Here is a 24,045-nt window from a genome sequence, read left to right on the forward strand (position 1 = left end):
GGAGAAGTCAATTCCGGTGTCGGTGTGCTAGCTGTTAGCAGAGCTATATTGGTGGATAGTGAGGAGCTTTGGCTTGTTCTGTTGGATATAACTCCCGTATATCAGCTGAGACCCTTCTCTTTTTTGTCACTGCAGACTATGCAATAAGTGTATGGAGAGTTCGGCATGGTCAAAATGAAATGTTGAAACGTACGTGTTAAGCGGAAGACAAAACACTCGTGAGTGAGCAAACACAGACAATTGCTACACTTGCCTGGTTTACACAGGAAAAGTTGGATAGAAGTGTCAGCAGACGCTGCACGCTGCACAGCAAAGCAACACTTCGGGAGCACTACCTTGGTTGCGCGCGGATGCTTGCGCATACTGATGAAATAGGATTCTGGGTGATTGGGGGCGGAGCTAGTTGATAAAGCTGTAAAATTGCACCAAAAATGCAGATATAATCCATGAATGAACACAAAAAGATATAATTCATCACTGAGTGATTCTGTTGTAAGCAAACATTCTTGACCATAGATTTAAATGTAAAATGCAGACCCTTCAGTGTACCAGAATACAAATGTCCAGGGATCACGGCAGAGTCTCAAGCAGCACTTCTGGAGCGAGCACTTCCTTGGATGCGCACGTGTGCTGATGAAATAGGATTCTGGGTGATTGGGGCGGAGCTAGTTGATAAAGCTGTAACATTGCACCAAAAATACAGATTTAATCAGAATACAAATGTCCAGGGATCACGGCAGAGGCTCCAGCAGCTAAGCAGCACTTCTGGAGGACTTCCTTGGACATAACGCTACACACCCTAGATGTATGAATACATCCTAAGCCAATTGATGTACCTATACACTGAAAAAAGAATGAAATAATAATGTATATTCAATTCAAGAAAAGTGGAACTTTATAAATATCCACAATATTGGAATCATTCACTCATTCAGGGCCAACGGCCAGATTTAGTATAAAAGTAAATATTTCTAACTCAACCTATACTTAGCCAAAGGGATAAAGAGTACTGTAATTTTCTAAAAAGAATATCATTATAGATAATTGATCAAGTGTATTCATTCACAAATGAACTATATTCAGTGTGTAAAGAATTGTTAACACCTTTGACATAACTCCATGATGTCAACAATTTGTGATACATGGGGACTGTAGTGAACATCCCAATCAAATGTCTACTATTTACAAAGAAATGACAATGTGATTGATACCAGTTTGATGTCTAGTGATTACATCTAAATACCTTAATAACATTGTTGTTATTAACAAATGAGAAGAAAGTGTAACTGATGGTAATCATGATGCATAGATATTTGATGAACATATTTTGGCATAAGGACTGGTAACGAATATGGTTTTCAGAAGTAACATAACAAATTAAACTTCTCATTAATTCCTTTTGGCAATACTGTGTGAAGAGGGTGAATCCAATACATTTCCCGTTCCAATAGTCTCCTCACCTTATCCCCCCTCTAGTTGACATGTGTACCACTTCCAAGATAATAAACCTGATTCATGATAGATTATAGGCCTCATTACGAGATGGGCGGTAGCCATGGTGCTACTAGCACCATGGCTTCCTCCCATACCGTGTCAGAGTGCGGTCTTGTTCAATGGGGACTTAACGGTGCATTCCGACCCTGGCGGGACCGATAAGTCCCCATTGAACAAACCATTCCCCATTCCCATTTGAGCCCTCATAGGGCTCAATGGGAACAGGGAGGGCGCTAATGACGGGCTCACGAATGGCAAGCCTGTTATTAGCGCCCTGGTCCCTTAGAGGGACCTGTAAGGGACGTGTGGTCAGACCACACGTTCCTTACGGTTCCCTCCAAGGGACCTCAGAATCAGGCGGTAAGGGATTAAAGGCACTGGTCTCCTTACCGGTGCCCGGTATCCCTTACCACCCGACTTGTAATGACCCCCATGTCTTTTCTCTTTGAAGTGTCTTGGCACTGGGGATTTAAGATAGTGCGAATATTGGATTTATGTTCATGCTACCTTTCTCTCGCTGACCTATTTGTTTGTCCCACATATGAAAGGCCACATGGGCACTTGTTTGCATATATCACTCCTGTACTGTTACATGTTGCAAAGTCATGAAGTGCAATCTTTTGACCCGTATGTGGGTTCTGGATGGTGTTGCATGTCACATTATTGCAATTACTGCAGTTCAGGCATGTAAATGCGCATGTCTTTCTTGTGGCTAAAGTCCTTTGTGGCCAAGTGTCGTTCTCTCAGAAAGACATTGTCATGAGGTTTCAGCCTGCTCGTTAAGGGTGCACAAGAGGTCTGCCCCGTTCTTTGCCCCTTGTTTACATGCCAGTTGAGCAGTCACGCAGCCCTGCAAAAATGTCTGCTGCAGGAATGGACTTGCAATTGGATGAAGGGCTCATAACCCCTTCTATGGTGAAGAAGGAGGAGCAGTTGGAGAAGGCAGCAGTGGAAGAGGTGAAGCAAATGTTAGAGAAGGCTTGCAGATCTTGGGAAAGAGACTCTGGTGAAATACGATACAAGAGACTTCAGCACTTGCTCGAGAAAAGCAATTTCTACTCTAAGTATTTATTGACCAAAATGGAACATCAAACTCTAGAGGAGCGGAAGAGGAAGGAGAAGCTTGAAAAAAAGAAACACAAAATTACCAAGGAAAAAAAGGAAGCAAAAATCGTTGAGCAAGATAAACAAGCTGTGAAAAAGAAAAGAGAAGAAGAAGAAGATTACCATATTTCAGATGTCATGTCAAAAGAGGAAATCTTGTCAGTTGCCAAGAAGAGCAAAGTAGAAACAGAGGTTGAAGAAACTACTCCCAGTATACTGAGTAAAGAATATCTTGAGAAAAATGGCGATTCCAACACTGCTATTAAAGACTGCCTTTCTCAAACTGTTTGTCACAATGCCAAACATTTGCTAGATCCTGTGAGAAAACCTGATGGGAAGCCTGTCCCTATCATCAACCAAAGTACTTCACTGGAGGGATCATGTGCTGGTATCAGGTGGAGGGCATGGAATGGCTCTGGATGCTTTGGGAAATTGGTATTAATTGAATCTTGGCTTACGAAATGGGTTTAGGCAAAACAGTTCAATGTATTGCCACTATTGCAATGATGGTGGAGTGAGGAGTGCCAGGACCATTCTTTGTGTGTGGTCCGCTGTCCACACTTCCAAATTGGGTATCGGAATTCAAAAGATTTTCTCCATCCTGCTGTACCATGGGGATGAACAAATGCGTCGTAAACTGGCACGTAAGATTATCTCCACAAACTGGGATTGGCTGCCGGAAGCCTTGGTTAGGCCTAAGCTATTCTAGCAATCAAATCAACAGGCTACATTATGCCCAGAAAGCATCACTGCAAGCCTATCCAAATCAGATGCTTACACAAATAAACATTGGATCGTGGAACACGCGAGGTTTTGCACATTTTACAACCACTTCTGATGTCAACATGGGCAGTTTCGACGTCTTGTGTTTACAAGAGACCTGGACCATAAACAAACCCAACATTGATGGGAGTAACTTGGCCTTTTCTCCGGCAATCAGAGCCCCTCGCGGAAGACCAAAAGCAGGCCTGGTCCTAGCCATTCGAACAGGTAGGGCTCTCCACTTGGAAAAATCCTCCTGTGTGAGCCTCACATATTGGCCATTATAATCTTATGGACAAGTGCGCTGACCGACCCCCAAAGACACGAAGAAGATGGAAAAGTTCCTACTGATCAACCTTTGTTGGAACCCTAAAGACCCATCTTCAAATCACATCCTCTCTAAAATCGAAGCCTTAATGGTTGTTTCCCGAGATGAGTTTCAAGTGGATCACATCATAATCTGTGGCAATTTAAATGCCTCCATACATTCAGGCCCTGAAACTCGACCCTCCCACACATTCTCAGAGACAAGAGGGAAACTTTGGACCACTTGCATGGATGCCAATGACATGCACAATTTACACAGCCTGTTGAAGCCTGGTTCCCCTCCAATTGCTACATGGGAATGCCGAGGATTTAAAGCAACGCTAGATCATATATACGTTTCCCATGATCTTTTGGCAAGGGTCTCGTCCTTTGAGATTATACGCACACTGAATACTGACCATAATCTCTTGAAGGCAAGTTGGAAGTAATCAAACCCAGAGAACCAATATATCATGGCAAGCGTGGATTCTAATAACGTGGGGACCCGACTACGCCTAAAGACATGGGCAATCAAGGTCATCACTAAAGAATATCTGCAGGCCAAAGCAAGGACCAACGATGCTGCAGAAATGGCCAAACTTCATTATGGCCCATTTTTAGCACCTTACAAGATCTCAACAAGAGGGGCCCAAAAGAACAACCACCATCACCATGTAAACAATCAATTTTTGAAAGCACAAAGAAGTGAACTTCGCAAGTCCATCAGAAAAGCCAAAAACTTTTCAACGCAGCGTAACATTGAGGAAGCTAACACTGCCAAATAAATGTATAAAAACTGGCCGAAAGGTTACAAAATCATCTTGTACCAAGAAGACTCCGAAACTATGCTGAGAACATTGAGTGGAAAGCATTTTGGTCACTAATATCGACAGAGGGGCTAGCAACTTAAGACTCCCTATTAAGTAGTGTGAACGAGAAAACCTGGATATCACACATCTCAAATCTGTTTGGCCAATTGCCAATAACACCCAGGAGAAAGAAATTCACTCTAGAAGACTGGGACATCGAGCTAGATAAGAATTCTATCGCAGATAAAATTGCCAATTGGAAACCGTCCCGAGCCCCAGGTCCAGATGGCCTTTCAAACATTGACATTAAGACTAACACTGATGCCTCAGCCCGTTTGATCTCAGAAATCTTTAAACCCTGCTCCATCTCGAAAACGATCCCTCCTTCATGGAAGACAGCCAACGCTGTGCCGATCTTTAAGAAAGTAGACAAAGGGGACCCCCACAACTATCGGCCGATAGCTTTGCTAGATAGCATTGGGAAAATCTTTGGCTCATTTTTACTTGACAAATTCAAACTATGGGTCGCATCTACAACTCGCTTTCATCCTTTCCAAACTGGCTTTACTAAGAATACAGGAACAACAGCTAACATCTTGCTGCTTAATATTCTTAAAGCCAAGGTGACAGAAGGCGCACCGAGTCTTGCATTGGCTTTTATCGACCTCTCCCAAGCCTTCGATAGAGTCAATCGAGATAAACTGTGGGAGAAATTGAACAACTGGAAGTGCCCAGGAGCCATCCTTGCTCCGATCAAAGAACTCTGCTCAGAAACCTTGATGAGAGTACGTTTTAGCATCTTCACGTATAGAGGAGTCAAACAAGGTTGTACATTGGCTCTGGCGCTTTACAATGCCTATACGGGTGATATACAGGACTCCGAAAGATCTATCAGAGTATTCCCGCCGACAGTGGGCAAGGAAAAAATAAGCAGGCTATTATATGCTGATGACATCATCCTTATAGACCAAACGGTGGTGGGCTTACAAAGGAAATTGGACAATTGAATAGGCTACTTACAAATTAACAATCTTGAGATCAACATTAACAAAACGAAAGTGATGACACTAGAAAAAACAGTCAAAAGACAGGTCTCTAAATCCTGGCACCTAGGAGGAATCCCTCTAGAAAAGGTTGAATCCTTCCGCTACTTGGGAATTACCTTCAGCAAAAACATTCTGGAATTACCGATTCAAGAAACCCTACGCACGAAAACCAAAAGCTTGATCAACCAAACTAAAAAGCTCGACAAAAAATATGGCCGCTTTTCTCTCCAAGCAGCCCTAAATTTCTATAAAGCTAAAGCAGTTCCGACCATTGTCTACGGAGCTGTGTATATGCCAGGGATTCCCACCAACATCTGGAGAAAACTAGAAGGCTTCTTCTGGAGGGCTGTTCTACGCCTCGCCCCTTCGACTCCGGTAGTATTAATCAGGCGGGAATTAGGCCTAACTTCCTTGGAGGCTAGAGTCGAACTTAACACCTTACTGCTCTTCAGGAAAATCCTAACTTCAAAAGAAATAATCTAAGGGATTATTCATGAAGAACTGACCAAGGGAACTAACAAAATGCTAGCCAAATGGTCACTGAAAAAGTTGACTTGCTTGGACGAAATCAGAAGTTCGCAAGACAAACTAATTAAAAACCCAAAGAAAATGTCAAAAAACTTGAAAGAACAAGACTGGTGTAACACTCAAGACACAGCTACAAGATATAAATCCTCCAGTCACCTTCCAGTGAACATTCAAAAACTTAACGAGCCAGCAAATTACTTGTCCGAATTCCCGAACATAAAATTGCGATTGACCTTTCTGAGAGCCCGATTGAACCTCCTAAAAACTAATGAAGTCCTCGCCATCAGAGATAAAACTAAAGCAAGCTGGTGCAGATTCTGTAACCAGACGAATGTAACTGAAACCCTGAGAGATTTGCTTCTCGAATGCAAGGGTCTCATGTCAAATTGAAGGACGCACTTGGGCCATCTGTTTACAGAGTATGGGCTTGATCACGACTTTGGCGGTAATTCGGGAATGCCCCATTGGGCTCAATGGGGAATTTTCATGCTCTTACCGCCGGCGGATTTCCCGCCGGCGGTAATAGCGTGAATTTTCGGCGTATTTCCCCCGAGCTCAGAGCTGGGTCAAAATCCGCCGAAGTCCTGATTTGGCGGACCCTTAAATCCGGCGGTAATAGCACTACCACCGGATTTAAGGGTTACCGCAAAAGTCGTGATCAGGCCCTATGTCAGTATGGACGAGGATCATTGGTGGACCTACTTAATGAACAGGGCCAATAGGAAACCAGTTTTAGCAGTGGGGAACTTCGTTGAGAGCCTAGCCCTGCAACAGGAAAATAAATGATTATGTATCACAGGGTTCCTACCCCCACATAATAATCGGAAAACCAGATGTATGAAGGAAAATGATTCTTCTCCTTTTTCTTACCTTATTTTAAAATTCAATGGAAGGATAAGGTGGCAGCATGTAGGCCATAACATGACCAAATTCAACTTGTAAAAACTGGTAAAACACAGTTAAATCAAGGAAAAGAAAAAAAAAGTCCTTTGTGTGGCAGGGCGGGTGTTCTCAGCCTTTACCAGTCTATCAGTCTATCGTTAAAGGTCCTTGCCCTTCTATATGCCATCATAGGTGAATTTGGGAATAGATTCTTAAGGACTGGGTCATGGTATACATGTTTCCAATTATTGCATATGATTCTGCGAAGGTGTAGACTCTGTCTGGAAAATTCAGATATGTGTAAGAGTGGAATCCCCTTGTCTTTAGGTGTCGGAAGTACAAGTGTATTCCTATGAATTATCTCCGTTTTTTGTTTGACTTCATTAATAACTTCTGGTGAATATCCCCTTTCCATGAATTTCACTTTCTGATTAGTATCAGTCACTTAATTCTCTTCATCTTATCAAGTATCATTCATAATTCTCTTAATTCACTGAAATTGACTGTAAGGAAGATTCTGTATCATTTGACGAGGATGACATTTTCTGGATACTAATTTTCTGTTTCCTTGTTTTTCCAACCTCGTATCAAGGTTGTGCTACCACTTCTGCACCCAAGGTATGCTAATTGTTGTTCTATTAACTTCTTTTGAATGTAAGGTGTGCACTCACACTCAGCTTTTTCTAAAAGGTATGAAATTAGTCACAGCAGTGTTATTTGACCACTATTGGGCCTGTGGTGCACAGGCCTATAAGCAGCTCCTGCCAAACTGGGGTGACGTTGGCTCAATAGAAGTGCTACATGCAACAGAACTCGTGGTGTATCAAAGTGATATGGTGCAAACAGTAGATTAACACTTGGAAAAAAAAAGGCCAGAAGGAGAAAAGAAACAAATGTCACAACCCACCAAAAGAGACAATTATTTTTTTAAGGAATCCATCGACACACTCAACTCTATCCCATCAGAACACAGGCTGACTAGCAAAGCTTCTAACTTCTTTTCATGGCCTGTTGCACCTGGCTTGCAATCATTAGAAAATGCCAAGTGGTTGCAGATAACTAGATGGGAGGTACTGCAGTTCATTATGCCACCGACAAAGGGCTCAATGAAATTAAGGTACAGCTGATTGATGACTCTCCAAAACAGGTATGTCCTAGTGGAGCTGAAGATGAGGACTGGTTTTGCGGCTCTGTTCTCATGGGTGTCTACCTGGCTGGGCAATGTGTTCAAAATATTACTGGCAGTTCTGGTATTAGAATGAACAGGTCTTTGCTTCCTGCAACTAATATCACAGTGCAGGAAAACTGGCAAAAAGGTTGTAGAGCAACACAAGATGACAGTGATATTGGATATAGACAATGTGGTACACATCCACACCCAGACCGATGAGCCACATCAAATGCACATCATTGATAAACCAATATGTCCCCAGGTACTTTGTTTGAGCCCTCTTTTAACCCTATGAATTATACTCTGCACTGGGATGTTTGTGAAGGAGATAGGGATTGTTGCTTCATGACATGTGGGCCAGAAGAATATGTAGAACAAGGAGAGGGTTTGAGGGGGGTGATACCCAAACATAGATGTGATAGGATGGAGGAAAATGAAGGTGTGTACCATAAATTCACCAGAAGGGGGAATGTGGTCATGTAGATGAGAGTTGCAACAGGTCAGGCCATGCCCCACCTTTTCACAAGTATGAACAAAGGTACAAAGTATACAAAGTTCAGTCAACCATCAGTGAAACACTAAGGATAAAGTTTCCCAGAGCACACAGCATACAATTGTAATGTTAATTTAGTTTCAATTGGTAGCAGAGAGACATACACAAATCCTTGAATACCAGGTGCAGGTAGCTACCGTGCCAATTGATACCATAATGAATTAATGCAAAGCACCCCAAAAGGCCATCAAAGGAAAGCACACACATGTAGAACAGCAGGAAATCCCAATAAATGCATAACATGATTTTAGCACACTGATCCCTCACCACATGATCGAAACAATGGTCATTAATCCAAGGCCCAATTAGATATTGCACCTGCCTCTTTCCTACTAAGCCCAAGGTCGGATGAGCAAATGACTGATCAATTAAATTATGTACTTCTATCAACTATTGTAGCAGAGTGCCAACCAATTGTAAGCTAGATTGAAATGTACCATTTGTAGAAGCATGTACTTGGGAGGAATTGGTAGTTGTGAATGAACCAATAGTAAATGGGTCACTTATAGATAACTACATGTTCTATACTCCACCAACAAATCAAGTTATAGAGTAGAAGTTGTTAAGATAAGTACTAACAATGATGTCAGTTATGAAGATTTCCTTGTTCAAAATCTCGTTCCTAATGACAATTTGAGAATGTCTTTTTTATGTCTTCCCAATTTCGAATAAAGCTGGGTTTCTTCATGCACTTGGGGTTGCTCTGTTGTTGAGTTTTTATTCCTTATTGGTATTTGGATCTATCTTAACAAGACTTTGGCTTTTCTCTAGTGCAAAGCAAAAGCTGTTTACCTCAACTGAACAATTTAAAATTATCTGCCAAATTATCCCTGGGAACATTGGTATTCGCAGGCTTGTAGCCATAAAGAAACCTCCATTGAGGAATATCTTGCATTGGTTTTGGTTACCAACTGCACTAGCAAAATCTCCACAACAAGAACAGGAGCACCTGTCAAGCCTTTAGTGAAGACCAGCCATTACATGTTTTTATCACTGAATACCAGAGGGCACCACCACCTTATTATGAATACTAGCCTATGCGCAAACTTGAGACCATACCATTTCATTGTATTGCAAAAACCTTGGCTAACGGACCCTTATATATTTGGATGGTTATCATATCACCCATCAGTTAGCAATTCAAGGGCCCATGGGGTGTCCCTGCGGTCGTCTGCTAATTGCATTTTGTAATTCTTTGGGGTGGTCAATTGATTGTAACCCGTCTTCTTATTTTGGCATCTGATTTTATCCGGGTATTTTAACTGCAGTGAAAAATTGGAAATTTGATCTCCTGTTCATAAATATGCTTGAAACTCAGCTAAAAATAAAATGAGTCTGTTCTTAAGTGAACAATCTATAATATTGGAAGACTGGTTTCTAGAATTTGAGGGTGGCTTTGTGCTTATAGCTGGGGATCTAAATGCCAGGTGTTGTAAACATGATAATGATATGAAGAGGCTTTTTTGCATGCAACAAGTATTAATTTGAATGGTTACACTTGGCCTGCTTTCCTCAGGAATTGGGAAATGTTAAGGCTTAATGGAAACGTGGTGGGAGATTTGGAAGGTCGATATACATGTCATGCAGGTGTTTTTGCATCATGTATTGACTTTGTGTTTGTAAATGCAAGTTTATTTCATAGATGCTACAGATTCTCCATCACAGCCACAGATTATATTGACCACGCCATGCTTTCAGCAGAGTTCTTATTTCCTTCTAAACCTAGCGAGGAAGGTTGTGTGAGAAATGGGCCAGTTAATATGGCTAGTAATCGCATTTCCTGAAATTTTAAGAACATTATAACATTCAACAATCACATTTTGTATGTGTTTTATGATTCAGATGCTTCCATAAGTAATTGAATATTATCCCCCACCACTGTTAATACTTTTTTAGAAGAGTAAATTGATAGCATCCAGCGTAAGAAGGGAAATGGAGAGCTCCAGACATGCATGTGTTTTATGCTATAGTCCAAAGGAAAAAAAAGAGATATGTGGAGATACATCAGATATATAAAGCAGAGCCAAAATTCCTTAGCAATAGAAATCCAGTGCATTAAGACTGTCCAGCAAATATAGAAAAAACTGGACAAAAAAGCATAAATGCCAAATGGCACAAAGCGATCGCAAAGTCATACTCAAGACTATATTGTCCAAAAAAGTAAATGAAACTCCTGGACATTAATAAATAATATGGAGAATCCACCTGGGCTAGAGCAGACTAACCCCATTCGAGAAGCAGATTGGAAAGACCACTTGTATATGCTCTACATGGACGCTATCACTACATATGAACTTGATCACAGAATGTTAAATTTTGAGTGAGCCCTTGACTTCGATTATGAGAACGTTCTGGCCTCAATTAAGAGGGCAAGTAATTTGCAAAGCTCTTGGACCAAATGGTCTATCAAATATAACCATGAAACAAGCTCCTGATGCATAGACTCCCATATTGTTTCCTTTATTCACTAAAATTATTTCAGCAAGAAAAACGCACACTTCGTGCAAAATCATCTTACATGGTTCTTATCTATAAAAAGGGGAACCGAGCTGACGCGCTCAATTATAGACCTATCACTTAATTGGATGTGGATAGTAAAACATTTTATACCTTAATCTTGAGGAAATTAGAGAAATGGGCAATTTCTTCTGAACAGCTGAATAAGTACCAGTCTGGCTTTCGTAGTCATCTTGGCACCACGTTTAACAGGACAATTTTAAATCTCCTCCAGTATTAGACTATAAAGCAAAACGGTCTTCCATCTGGTGAATAGGAGTCAGCTATGTAGAAAACTTCAGAAGTGGGGTCTTCAAACTAGCCTACGAAGTAGTTGTGTATATTTTTACTCAAATTCTAGTATTAGAGTTTGTTTGGATAATATTTAAACAGTTAGAGGACTTAGACAGGGATGCACCTTAGCCCTGTGTTTATTTAACATGTATGTGTAAGACATATGTGAGTATGTGTAGGCCACATCCTTGGTCTCCCTCCATCTTGGTAAACAATGTTTGAATGTGTATACTACATCAGGATCTGGCCAAGAAACACACAAAGGATGGGTCTTTTGCCACATTGTCCCTGTAAAATATTCCATAACAGGAACTGGAGGCAGCAATTTATGTGTGTTAGGTTTAACCTGATATTTACACAAGAAAAGTATTAGAAATAAGAGTGATTTCCCTGCTCCACTCTGTCTTTTTTGTAACCAACCATCTATCGTCAGGTCCCTAAGGCATATACTTTGTGACTGTTTGCTGACCATCCTTACTTGATCTTTGGGAAATTTGTACAAAATGTGTTACTTATTGATAGTGAATTCTTTTGGCTTCTATTTTTGCTGGTTCATCAATTTCATTAACAATTACAGTCCCGAAGTTATTAATTGGATTTATTTATTTGTAAATATGTTTCTTTTAACATTTTACTTCTGGGGTATATAAATGAAGTGAATTCCCAAAAACGTCTATTTGTTTTATGACATTTCTTCTTGTAATGCTCCAAGCCGAAATTCTGTGGTCTCTGCAGGTCTCATTGTGACACAGCGAACTTTTCCTAACAGGGAACCATGCACCATCAGCAGTAGAGGGAATTTTGGGTCTGGAGGCCTACTTTACCCTCCTAAAATGTCCGCCGATGTGCCTTTGTGCCCACTAGGCACCCAGACTGCCTTTGGTCTGTAACACCCGGGTTGGGTGCTGCCCAAATATTGAGGTCCCACCTCCCCGAGCCGGGAGGTGAAGCCGGCCCCCACACAAGACCAACACATAAGGCTGAATTCTGTGATCTCTGCTGGTCTCAGCCGCACTCGATGTGAAGTTGCACATGCTGCGCACAACGCTGTCCGACCACTATCAACTCAGGGTAAGCCAACCTGACATCAAAGCTCTGCCCACCCAAGCATCGCTCCCACCCTCCTTCACCCCAACATATGGGTGCTTCACCTATCGTGTGCATCACACATCCAAATACCATGCCCTTCACCTTTCCTTGTGCCAACAGCATTTAATATCAAAGAAAAACCCTGGCCTAGTGCTCTCCGGCACGAGGAAGCTGCATTGCAACCCAGCCCGTCTTACTTATGAGCACGCACCTTCTATGGCACCAGCCACACCCCTACCTTCGTCCTTATGGCTGCTGCCTGACAAACTCAGTCCGCTCTGAGTGTTTACCGCCTCCGAGCATCAGATCGTGTTGCTCTCTTGCCTCGCAACATAGCCCTATCCATGCTCACTTTACACGCAAACACTGCAAACACATTGAGATGCCCAGTATATGCATAACATAGCCATGCTGAAATCAGACAATTTTTCATCAAAGCCGCACCAGTGTCGATAAGGAGCATATGAAAAACCACATCCATTGGTTGTATTCCAGCCCATGCCGCAGAGCACAAAGAAACTTACATCCTCAGCGCAGAACAACTAGTGAACTATACTGCTCCCACCCACGACAGCTCTCATCGAAAAACGCACATCTCTGAATGCGCACCTCATTTTACCCAAACACCCACCAACATATCAGCTACTACCATGAACTGCCACAATCTACTTAGACCATGCACCTCTTCCTACCACAAAGATATGCCACTTACATTGCCAATTGCTGCTTTGTACATTTCCTTGCCTACTCATGACCCGTCATTAGGAACCAGCTGCCGGTTAAGGACAGATCGCATCCCATACCTCTGGCAACCAGCCTTTTGGGAGCAGCACCTAATTCCACTGACTTGTTATCTGCCACTGTTGCACATCCAGTTGTCGCCACTGCACAGGCCATCTCAAGCTCCACCCTTATTGCACCTAGCCTGCAACGAATGATTCTAAACATGATTTTCATGCAAATGACACTGCTATGCAAAACAGCCCTGGTGCAAACTCAGCATGCCTCATAAATATGGCTACTGGTACCTTTAATGCTGCTAACCAAGCTTTTACTAGTGCTGCCATTAATGTAGCTAACCATGATTTTTAGGAAACTGACACTGTTATGCTGCCAAACAGTCCTTAAGTATCTTCAGTATGTCCCCTAAATGGTATTGGGCCTCATTACGACCCTGGAGGTAAGGGGTTTACGCCAGCGTTAGCTGCGCCGACCCCTTACCGCCAATTACGAGGTCCCTTAGCGCCATGGCGCTTTTAACACCTGCTTTTAGCAGGTGTTAAAATCCATGGCGCTAAGGGACCATGGAGTTAATTACGCCACCGTAATTTACGGTGGCGTAATTAACGCCTTCCCCACTCCTATTATGCCCTATGGGGCAAAAATGGGAATGGGGAAGGGTAAATGTGGATTGGGGACTTACCGCCCCCGCCAACCTCGGAATGGGGCAGTAAGTCCGCCAACCACCATGGCGTAAACGTAGTTTACGCCATGGTGGTAAAGTCACGGCCCAGGCGGTAACTTACCGCCTGGGTCGTAATGAGGCCCATTGACGGTACCACCTCAATGTCAGACAGCACTTCATCCAATACAAACAACCCTACTAAACTGGCTTCAGGCCCTGTATTATCATTAAACAACATCCAGGGAAAGATATCCAACACCACTGACAATGCAGTCTGCACCACTCTGCCAGTAAATAGCACAGTACAGAAGACACACTAAACTGACCGCTCCACTCCTGCAAACAATCACCCTGTTTTACCCACTAGGAACATATAGCACCTGATACCGTCAGCCCCAATGACCGCCCATAACAACTCTAATATTAAGGCACCCACATTGAACTGCACATTAGTTAATACATGTTCCCTAAGTGCCCACGCCCTAGACATCCATGATCTCCTCACATCTCGTGACTTAGACGTGCTGGCCATCATGGAAACCTGGCTTCATGGAGTCTCAGGCCTAGTGCTATCCTTAGCCATCCCCCCAGGTTACACTATTTACCGCAAAGACTGACTCAATGCTAGAGGAGGAACGGTTGCTCTATCAGCCAAAGACTCCCTCTGCATAATGCCCTTTAATACTTCCTTAGAGGAAAATGGGGACATCCTCTCACTTAATCTGACCACCTCACTCATCAGCACTATCTCAATCCACATCATCTACCACTCACTAGGCCCAATCCTAACCTTTGAAGAGAACCTTCTCCACATCTTAAGAGACAATATCAAGGCTACATCACAAATCATCATCCTTGGCGACCTTAACCTAGGCCTCAGCAATCCTTCTGACCTCCAAGCCGCCTCAATCTCAAACTCCATGAAGGCTCTAAGCTTCAGGTTATACTGGAGTTCCCCAAGGCATTCAAAACTTACAAACAAGCCATCATCTCTTTTAAGTCTACCACAGTCAACTCCAGAATAGCCAACACTAAATCAGACACAAAGGGAAATGTTCACTATACTCAGACAGCTTGAAGCCCCGTATACCCCCTATACCCGCCCTCCCCCATTATAAAGGAAGAAGCTTGGTGCACCAATATCCAAAATGCCATGCTCGCCAAACTAGGCACACTACAAAACAATCCATGCAATATTAGCCACTGTACAACCCCACGCAGGTGCCACTGCCACTTCTGCCACTCCTACATTGACACAGTTTCGCTTCCTGCCAGTCACAGAGCCAGAAGTCCTATCCAGCCTAAAAAGCCTAAAACCATCCATCTGCAAAGGCGATGTATGCCCAGCAACCATTATCAAGGACTGCTCCGAAGATCTAGCACCGCTCATCGTCACCTTCATCAATGCCTCTTTTGCCAAAGGTATAGTGCCCTCCAGTCTCAAGGAAGCCTTGGTTCTCCCGCTTCTAAATAAAACCTTCCTAGACCCAGCTGCCCCCAATAATTACAGGCCCATCACACTCATCCCATTCCTTCTTAAAATCCTCAACAAAGCAGCATATGTACAAATCCAGCACTACCTGGAACCAAAACATTTTAGGAATGCACCAATCTGGTTTCTGCCCAGGCCATTGTACAGAATCAGCACTGCTCAACCCAAAAAAACAGATGGACGAGTTCAGAGACAATGGGAAGTCAGCCTCCTCCTCCTGCTTGATTTGTCAGCAGCGTTTGAGTTGGTAGACAATAAAATCCTTTGCCATCAACATACTACCTCAGCCAACTTCTCCACCGAAGGCACTGCGTGGGTTAGCTCCTTTCTAGAGAGGAGAGTCATGAGAGTGTTTGCCAACAATGTTATCACCCCACCAGTACCTATCCCCTGTGGGGTACCGCAAGGCTGTTGCATATCCCCTACACTATACAACATGTTTACCAGTCCCCTCTTTGACATTCTTGACTCCCTCAGCATAGCATTTACCAACTGTGCTGAGGACACGCAAATTCTCCTATCCCTCGCTGGCAACTACATAGATGACCTGAATACCCATGATTCCGCCTACACAACCATCCAGACCTGGATGGCAGCCAACCACCTCTGCCTTAATGGGGCTAAGAGTGCATTCTTGTTGATAGGACGTCCTGCGGTGCTCAGTAAGCTCAGTCTCCAATACAGAGCCTTCAAAATGAACAGCATTGTGATCCCCATCTCCACATCAGTGAAGACACTGGTTGTCCATCTAGATGCCACCCTCTCAATGATCCGTCAAGTGAACGCAATTGCCTCATCTGCTGCCTACACATCTAAATTGATATATGCTTCTAGAACCTTTCTATCCCCTGACAGCTGCCTCAACCCTAGCATGGGCAGTCATTGGCACCAGGCTTGATTATTGCTATTCGCCAAAACATACAAAAGCTTAAAAATACAGCACTCTGAGCAGCTCTCAACATTCCCAAACAGGAACATATCTCTGCAGCCAGGAAAGCAGCTCACTGGCTGCCAATCTGCAAATGTTTCATTTTCAAGACCATGTCCATTGCTCACAGATGCCTGTCCGACACTGCACCATCTACCTCTCTCAGAAAATCACAAAAGTTCAGTCGTCAAGGCCAACCGGGACCCCGTATGCACACCACGCCACCCAGCCCAAAGTCAGACACGCGAAAGCGGGAGGCTCAAGCTTCCCATCCATTGCAGCCAAACAATGGAACTCGCTTCCTCCCACCCTGAGAGCCTAAACTTCAAACTGGGTATTCTGGAGATCGCTCAAATTTGGTTGTTCAGGTAATCCAATCATGAACCTCCCAATGTTATTCTACACATTGTTCTGCTTCGTACAATTTCATTTATCACCTGTATGTTTTTGAGCTCCTTTGCATCTAACTGGTTCACTGTAACACCGCCTGATGCCTACGGGTTCCTCTACACTTTATAAATGAAATAAATAAATAAATAAATATTACTGCAGAAAAAAAAAATCTTTTTTTTAATTTGAAGAAATAGTAAATGAGTGTATATTGTATGTGTTTTTTTCTAGAATAAAAAGGGGCCACATGCCTTGATAAGGGTTACAAAACCACAAAACTTAAGAATCTCAATGCCGAGTAATCAGTCTTGGGATTGAGGAAAGAATCTGTGAATTACGCAGATTGTTGCCCAACCATTTGCATAGGTATTATAATATATAAACATGTAGCCCACCACTTTCTCAATGGCTAACATCTTCTGGAAAAAAGGCCTACACTTGACTTAGGCTTCACCTTGGGGCTGTTGCTGTGCACTGTGGAAAGTAGATAAGCAGGGGCAGAGACTAGCTCAATGGCTGCAGGTGTGTTATCTTCTCGACCAATTTGCATTGTGGAACATGCAGTGCATGACGACCAGGCAACTCCTATTCCCTCAAGGCTTAGGGGACACTTAGTGTGTTAAATCCACCATGTTATTCCAGTTCTGAATAGGAAGAAGGTTACATTGATTCTAACCTTTTTTCTCATTCAGTACTTATATTGATGTTTATCTGTATATTTACTGTAAAATGTATGTAATGCCTAGTGGTCAGGATCAACAGGAATCTCAAGTGGGTTCACATCAGCATTAAGTTGTGGATGTTCGGACCAGTGTAGCACATCAGGCCACCTGGTTATGTGTAGGACACAGGCTGCTTAGATCTAATGTGATATCTGTGAATGTGAGGTTCAGTGTGGCAGTTGAGTATGCAAAATCCAGGAGGGTGTCATGAGACATTGGGACCAGCGTTGTGACATGGAGTCTAAGTACAGTAGACATGGTTGTCATTTCTGGCAGTAGTTTAGACAGCAACATCCTGGGCTTAGGTTTTTGTTGTAGTCTAAAGAGCACAAGACATTGGTCAGATTATGCTGTTACTGTTCTAGGATAGCTGCAGCATTGAATTCTGGTGATTTGTTATCATAGTTCGATTACACATCCTCCCCCCGTCTTTCACTGCTGCGTTCTTGTTAGACTCTAATTTGGTCTGAGTTGTGCCTTTTGTTGCTGGGCATTTCCTCAATTTAGAGGCATCCTGTTCTCTCTTTTTATTTTTAAATCTGGCAGGGTAGCTTTGGGAAGGCCCATTCTTTTCTTTCAACTGAGAGTTAAGGAGCAGATAAAGAGCATCCATATCCTGACAGGTTGTGAGGCCAACGTGTCTTGCTCAAGGAATGAACCGATTGCATTAACTGCCAACTCATGTTGAAGGCTTGAAAACGTAGCCACAGGACATTAATATCAAGAACGTAGGTTTGAACGTTTCTTTGGCTGCTCATTTGGGTGCTTAATTTGTATCTTCTCCTGCTACCTCTTTTAGTGTTAGGTTTTTGGGGGAGCTAGGCAGAATCAAGGAGTTCTCTTGTATGTGTTTGGTGCAGTTTACTTTTTGATCATAAAATGTTGTTTGATTAGCCATGTAAATAGGCTGACTTTGTCCCGAGCCACACCTTTGCTGTCATAACAAAAATAAACACTTGTGTATAGGCGCGTTACAAATGCCATATCATATCATATCTTATCATATCATATTCTGATGTTGTTTTGGATAGTTATTCGACATTCATGGTGATGTTTCAGCAGATGTTTGGCTGTCCGTATTTAGGGTCATCTCCTTAGCAAGCTCTATGTGTTCTACATCCTGAATAGTTGTATGACCTCTGTCACCAACTTGAGACAGTCATCTGCTGGGAACAAGTCAGTAAAGGTAACTAAATATATGCCGATACTTATAGGATTTAACAAACAGTTTACAAATAATTGGCAGGAGTGGAACAACCTCAACTCTTTCAAAAATGAGTAGGGTTGGGCCTATAGGTTGACTTCCATCTATAAAAGCAGAAGAGAGGAATGCAAAAGTGAGACATGTGTCTATCTGGTGCTCTCTGCAAGACAGACTGGTGAAACCTTATGATTACCCACCTGTGCTGTTGCATGCAGGTGAACTCTGCATGGTCAATTATCGGTGGACTAGAAATATCATTAGAACAAACTTGAATTGTGTCTACATTGTGACAACAGGAGACATTTGTTAAACATTAGTTGGCCACCCTGTCAAGCCGTTGTTTTACAAGAGCACTAACCTCTTATGTGGAACATGAGAAAGCGTGGTCATGGTTGCCTTCTACAATTAGCAAATAACTATTGGTGTAATAGTGCTCAAGGTCTTTGATAATGCAGAATACGTATTTTGTGAACATATAAGAATAGTTAATTTTATTTGTGCAGTTTAATGAAGCAGGAAGCAGACCCAAAGAGACACCTGAGCACTAGCCGCTGGAGAACAGCAGTGGCATAGCAATGATTCAATCATTTATACATTAGCGCAAAACTCGTATGCATATTACTTCTATAAAAACAGCAGGATTATTTCTCACGCTCCAATGGTAAGAGGAGAGCGGAGGCAACCTGAACATGTCAAGAGTATTATGCATCTATGGCAGACTGTAGTGATTCTTGGAGAGCCACAAAAAAAGAAATTCCTACATTAGTTTTGCACAATACAGAGAAAGGAAAGGGTAAGGTATCCACAAATTACTAAGACAAGGGTTGTAGAGAAGGAAGAATGCAAGCATCCAAGGAACTGTAGCAGTTAAGCCAATGGCATATAGCTTGAATATGGGTATCCTTGACTAGAATTTAAGCTAAACGCATATTGCCTAAGAGTAAAGGAGGTGTAGAGTAGTTGAAAGGTGTGAGTAGGCAATGGTTTGAGCAAAGAGGAAGGCAATACAATGTGGGGTTATCTCAGTGACTGCAGAGTTTAAGTGTGGGAGGCTAAAGGCTAATCCTCCTTGCCTATTACAGGAGGGTGTAGGGGGTTGAAGGTTTAAGGAGGGAGGGAGTTGAAATGTGTTTGAATGATAACAAGCATTAGCCACAATATGGGCAAAATTGGGTCAAAATTAAAACGTCATTACTATGGCAGAAAACATAAGGGGAGATAGTGAAAGAAGCAGGAATACCAGGTAGGAGTGTGAAGAGGAGTTCATCGGAGCCAACGTACCCTGTGGCCGCACCGCCACTGAGCCCTCACTCACTATAAAGGAATCTGCAACCATGGCCAAGGAACAACGCACAAAGGGTTTAAGATTCCAGTTGTGGAGGTGGAGAGTGAGATGGGCACCCAAGTTGCCAGTGTACTTCCGGCCGTGGACATGGGTGAATGGGAGAGAGAGTGTGCCAAGGATGCTGAATTATCATGGATTAGGGCTGGTTTGCTTAGTTACTGGAGACCGGCAATATCAAGGAGGGAGGAAAGGCCTACATGCATGTTTTGAGTGAGATGGCGGAAGGACCGTGGGGCATCACCAGAGGTGACAGGTTTGTTCTGCCTGCCAGTTTAAGGGTGAGGCATGTGGAATTAGAGCATGAGGGGCAATTGGGCAGGTCTTTGACCAGGAGGAGATGGTCAGAGTCAGCCCAGGCTCAGTGTCACTGCCTTCCTTCTTGGAGGACAGAATGGCTTGTACAGACTCTCCTTGTAATGGTTTGTCAGCCCTCTCAGTGATGACTTGCCCACTTGCATGGGACTCCTCTATAGCCCTCGCAATGTCTATAACCTTTTACAAAGGGGGTCTTTTTCATTCCACAACCTTTCCCTGAACTTGCTTGTTTTCATGATGATCTGGTCTCTGATGAACTTCTCCTTTATGCCAGTAAATGCACATGTGGCTATGAGAGTCCGCAAAGCCGTGACATATGAGTCAATGGAATACTTGCCACATTGTGCCCTGGAAAAGAAATGATAATGTTAGAGTACCACATTTGGTCTTTTCCCAAAATGTGACTGCAACTTCTTGAGGGCTGTCTCATATAAACTCATAATCATTTCTCCTTCCCCTCCACCAGGAATGTGGATCTCTTTGCCAGGCAAATGTCTTAAAATTCGGAGCCCTTCAGTACCCAAACAATTCAAAAGTGCTGTCTCCTTCTCGTCTGTATATTGCGCTCCACCGGCCACCCACAAGTAGACTTTTAAAGTGCCCACTCAGAGATCCCACAGCTGTGGAGGTTTGCCAAGAGAAGCTAGGAATGCCGGCAGGGGACTGGTGTGTTGCTGCAATAAGCTGGTGTAAGTGCACAGGTATGGAGAAACAACAAGAGCCTCACACCTTTTTATTCTGCACTACCAATGTACACGCCCCAGGATACGGTGCATCATGCAGAACTCTGCACAAAATCAGATCCTTTTACTGAATAGGCAATACTGAGACGAGGAAGCTTCTGCCTTAGAAATGCTGCTCACTGCCAGGCAACTACACCAATACTGGGATGAGGAGGACCTTGCAAATGTAGTACCCATTGCACGACAACCAAAGATGCACAAACAAAGATGGCCACGTTGTTGCAGACACCGGGAGGTCCTTTCCTCAGAACCCTCCGGGCTGCTAAGCAGATGGCACAAGCATGCAAGAGTGCTGAACCCAATCTGAGTCAAGTACACTGGGAAAATTGCCCCATCCCTCACATAGCCCTCCCTTGGGGCGCCAAGTGCAAGGATGCAGCTGGACAGCCGTAGCCCATGACAGCTCGTCAGCCACCCGATGCTGCTGAGGCAGATTTGTCCCAGATGTACACGCCGGCGTTACAGCAACAGCAACACTCTGCACCACCACATCAACTCCACACCTCAAAACCATGCCACTCCACCACTTCTCAAAACTACTCCCTACTTTACATCTGTAAGAGGATTCAATTCAACACTACAGCTAAGTCAACGCCTAGTCTGTAATACTGAATGAAAACCCTTATTGATATATCTTTAGGTCCAGTTCATGCGTTCTGGATGACTACCCCTATATAACACCCCTCTCTTGGAATCCCCCTGACCCCACTGAGCCAAGAAGTAGTTCTGTTTTGCAAGTTTAAAGGTTTATTTGATAATTTAAAATAGATATATATATCACGCTTTATAATAAATTAATAATTGAATAGCACACTGGTAAATAGGAACAAAAGTATAATGTGGTACAAAATGCTTTATAGAGTTCAAATGGATGCAAGGTTGAATGAATGAAATGCAGTATAGAAATACTCAATATGATTTCAACAAAACAATGTAATCACTTTTCTCTGGCAATTCCCCCCCCCCCTTGATGCAAGGCAAGGAAATGGAAGGAAACACACAGTTCTCAGAAATGCAATCAAATGTGATTCAGTTCAATCCCAGCAAGCTTACAGAAAACAGATAGGAGTTTTGAAAACACAGGCCCAAATGCTTTGATATGTGCTAGCAATGGATGAGAAATATGCTGGAAATGCTTTTTAATTCCCTTTCAGAGGTTCAGGGTGAGTGGTATCTAGTTAATATTAGTCCAGGCTCACACTAGCAATGAGGCAGGGATAGTTAACAGGTTAAACGAATTTCTGGCAAATGGAAAGCAGGCATCAGCAGTTTTTTTACATGTGAAGAAATTGCAAATCGCGGCAAAATTCGCGGATGCGCCGAGCGCTATTACAGAGGAACCGCAAGGACTATCTCTACCGTTTTGGGGTCCTGGGAAAGCCTAGGATCTCAGGTTCCAAATGAAAGTTATTGCAAGTCTCTAGCCCAAACGGTTGCGGAGATATGAGCAATTTAGTAAAGGTCGTTTTTGGTTTTGCCAATTTTAAACGCACACTTTGACAAGTGACAAATTTTACTAGAATTGACAGGTGACAGCTAGGAGGCAGTTCTACTTAGGTTAAATAGATTGAATTAGATGAATTTAAACTAAGAGATTGGTTTGGTACAGTTTGGCGGTACTCACAAGAGATTTTAAACAGGAAAGCGACTTGGTCACGGACTTCAGTCTGGTCAGGTCTCTCTGGGTACAGCACTGCTTTCTCTCTGGTCTGGTCTCTGCTAAGCACAGCACTGCTTTCTCTCTGGTCTGGTCTCTGCTAGGCACAGCACTGCTTTCTCTCTGGTCTGGTCTCTGCTCTGGATAGATTGAAGTCTCTAGTTTGGCTTTCTGGAGTTTGATGGAGGTAAGTATGGATTTTTCCGGCAGGGCTTCCAGCGGCAGATGAAATTGAATCTCCCTATGTGTCCTGACTCTCTGCTTTTATCTGTTTCTTGAGAATGGGTGTGTGTGTTGCATCACTAGACTTGCCCCTCTCATTCGTCATTGGTCAGGCTTCCATTCCTCCGCTTGATTGGCAAACTGAACTGTGAGTCAGATTGATGTCATTTTACAGCCTGCAGAAAGTCCACTCCTCCTGTCAACTTACACACAAATCTAGATTTGAAACAAATACATATTTGCAGAGGTACATATTGTTTTTAAATCATATGCACCCATCATGCATTACAGGAGGTATCCCCTGTTCAAACTCTGCTCTTCCTGGGAGCTTGCATTCACAAATGTGTACATAATTGACTTTTTAACTGCTTTTTCAATTTCCGACATGGACCCAACTTTACATACATGTGTGCAGGGGGTAGGGACATTAACTGATGAAGTTTCAGATTTTTAACATGCACACATTTAGAGTAATATCCACTTTTCCGCTAAAACCCCCCTGAACATACCACCGGTTCCTACCACGTCTTAAACTGTGGGCAGAAAAATCACAAGAATTATGGTATCATTTATAAAATTTTCACATGTCCGCTCTATGAGTTATTCATCTTTTTAAAGTTATGTTCTGGCTCCAAAGGGGTGTGGTTTACCCTCAGCACAAGGTTGAATTTCTGGTTCTTTCCAGTTCTGCCAAGCCAGCTTGCTCTCACAGGCAGTGCTCCTCCCAGCTCCTGCCAAGAGGAAGCTACAATTTACGACTGCGGTAATAAAAACCTTTGCCTGAGTGAAGAGGGCTTTGTTCACTCTCTTGCAGAGCACAGATAATTCAATTATCAGATGGATGGCATATCCTTAGCTTGGGCAGCAAAAGGAACATTGGCCTGGGAACACAGTGGTGACTCAAGTTTCACTGCTGCTGGGGGTAGTTGCCAGGCAGAATTCAGTTCCTTAAGCCGGGTTTCAGATAAAATGTCACTTTTTGTTCCCCAGTTTCTGCATTCAAATAAAACTAAACATTTTTACATATGCAGCTAGAAGGCTGATTCTAAGTTTAAAACTATGACATTTAAACAGTTACAAAGGCATGT

The sequence above is a fragment of the Ambystoma mexicanum genome, chromosome 4q (assembly GCF_040938575.1).
Source record: "Ambystoma mexicanum isolate Mex_15411 chromosome 4q, UKY_AmexF1_1, whole genome shotgun sequence".
In the NCBI taxonomy this organism is placed as follows: Eukaryota; Metazoa; Chordata; class Amphibia; order Caudata; family Ambystomatidae; genus Ambystoma; species Ambystoma mexicanum.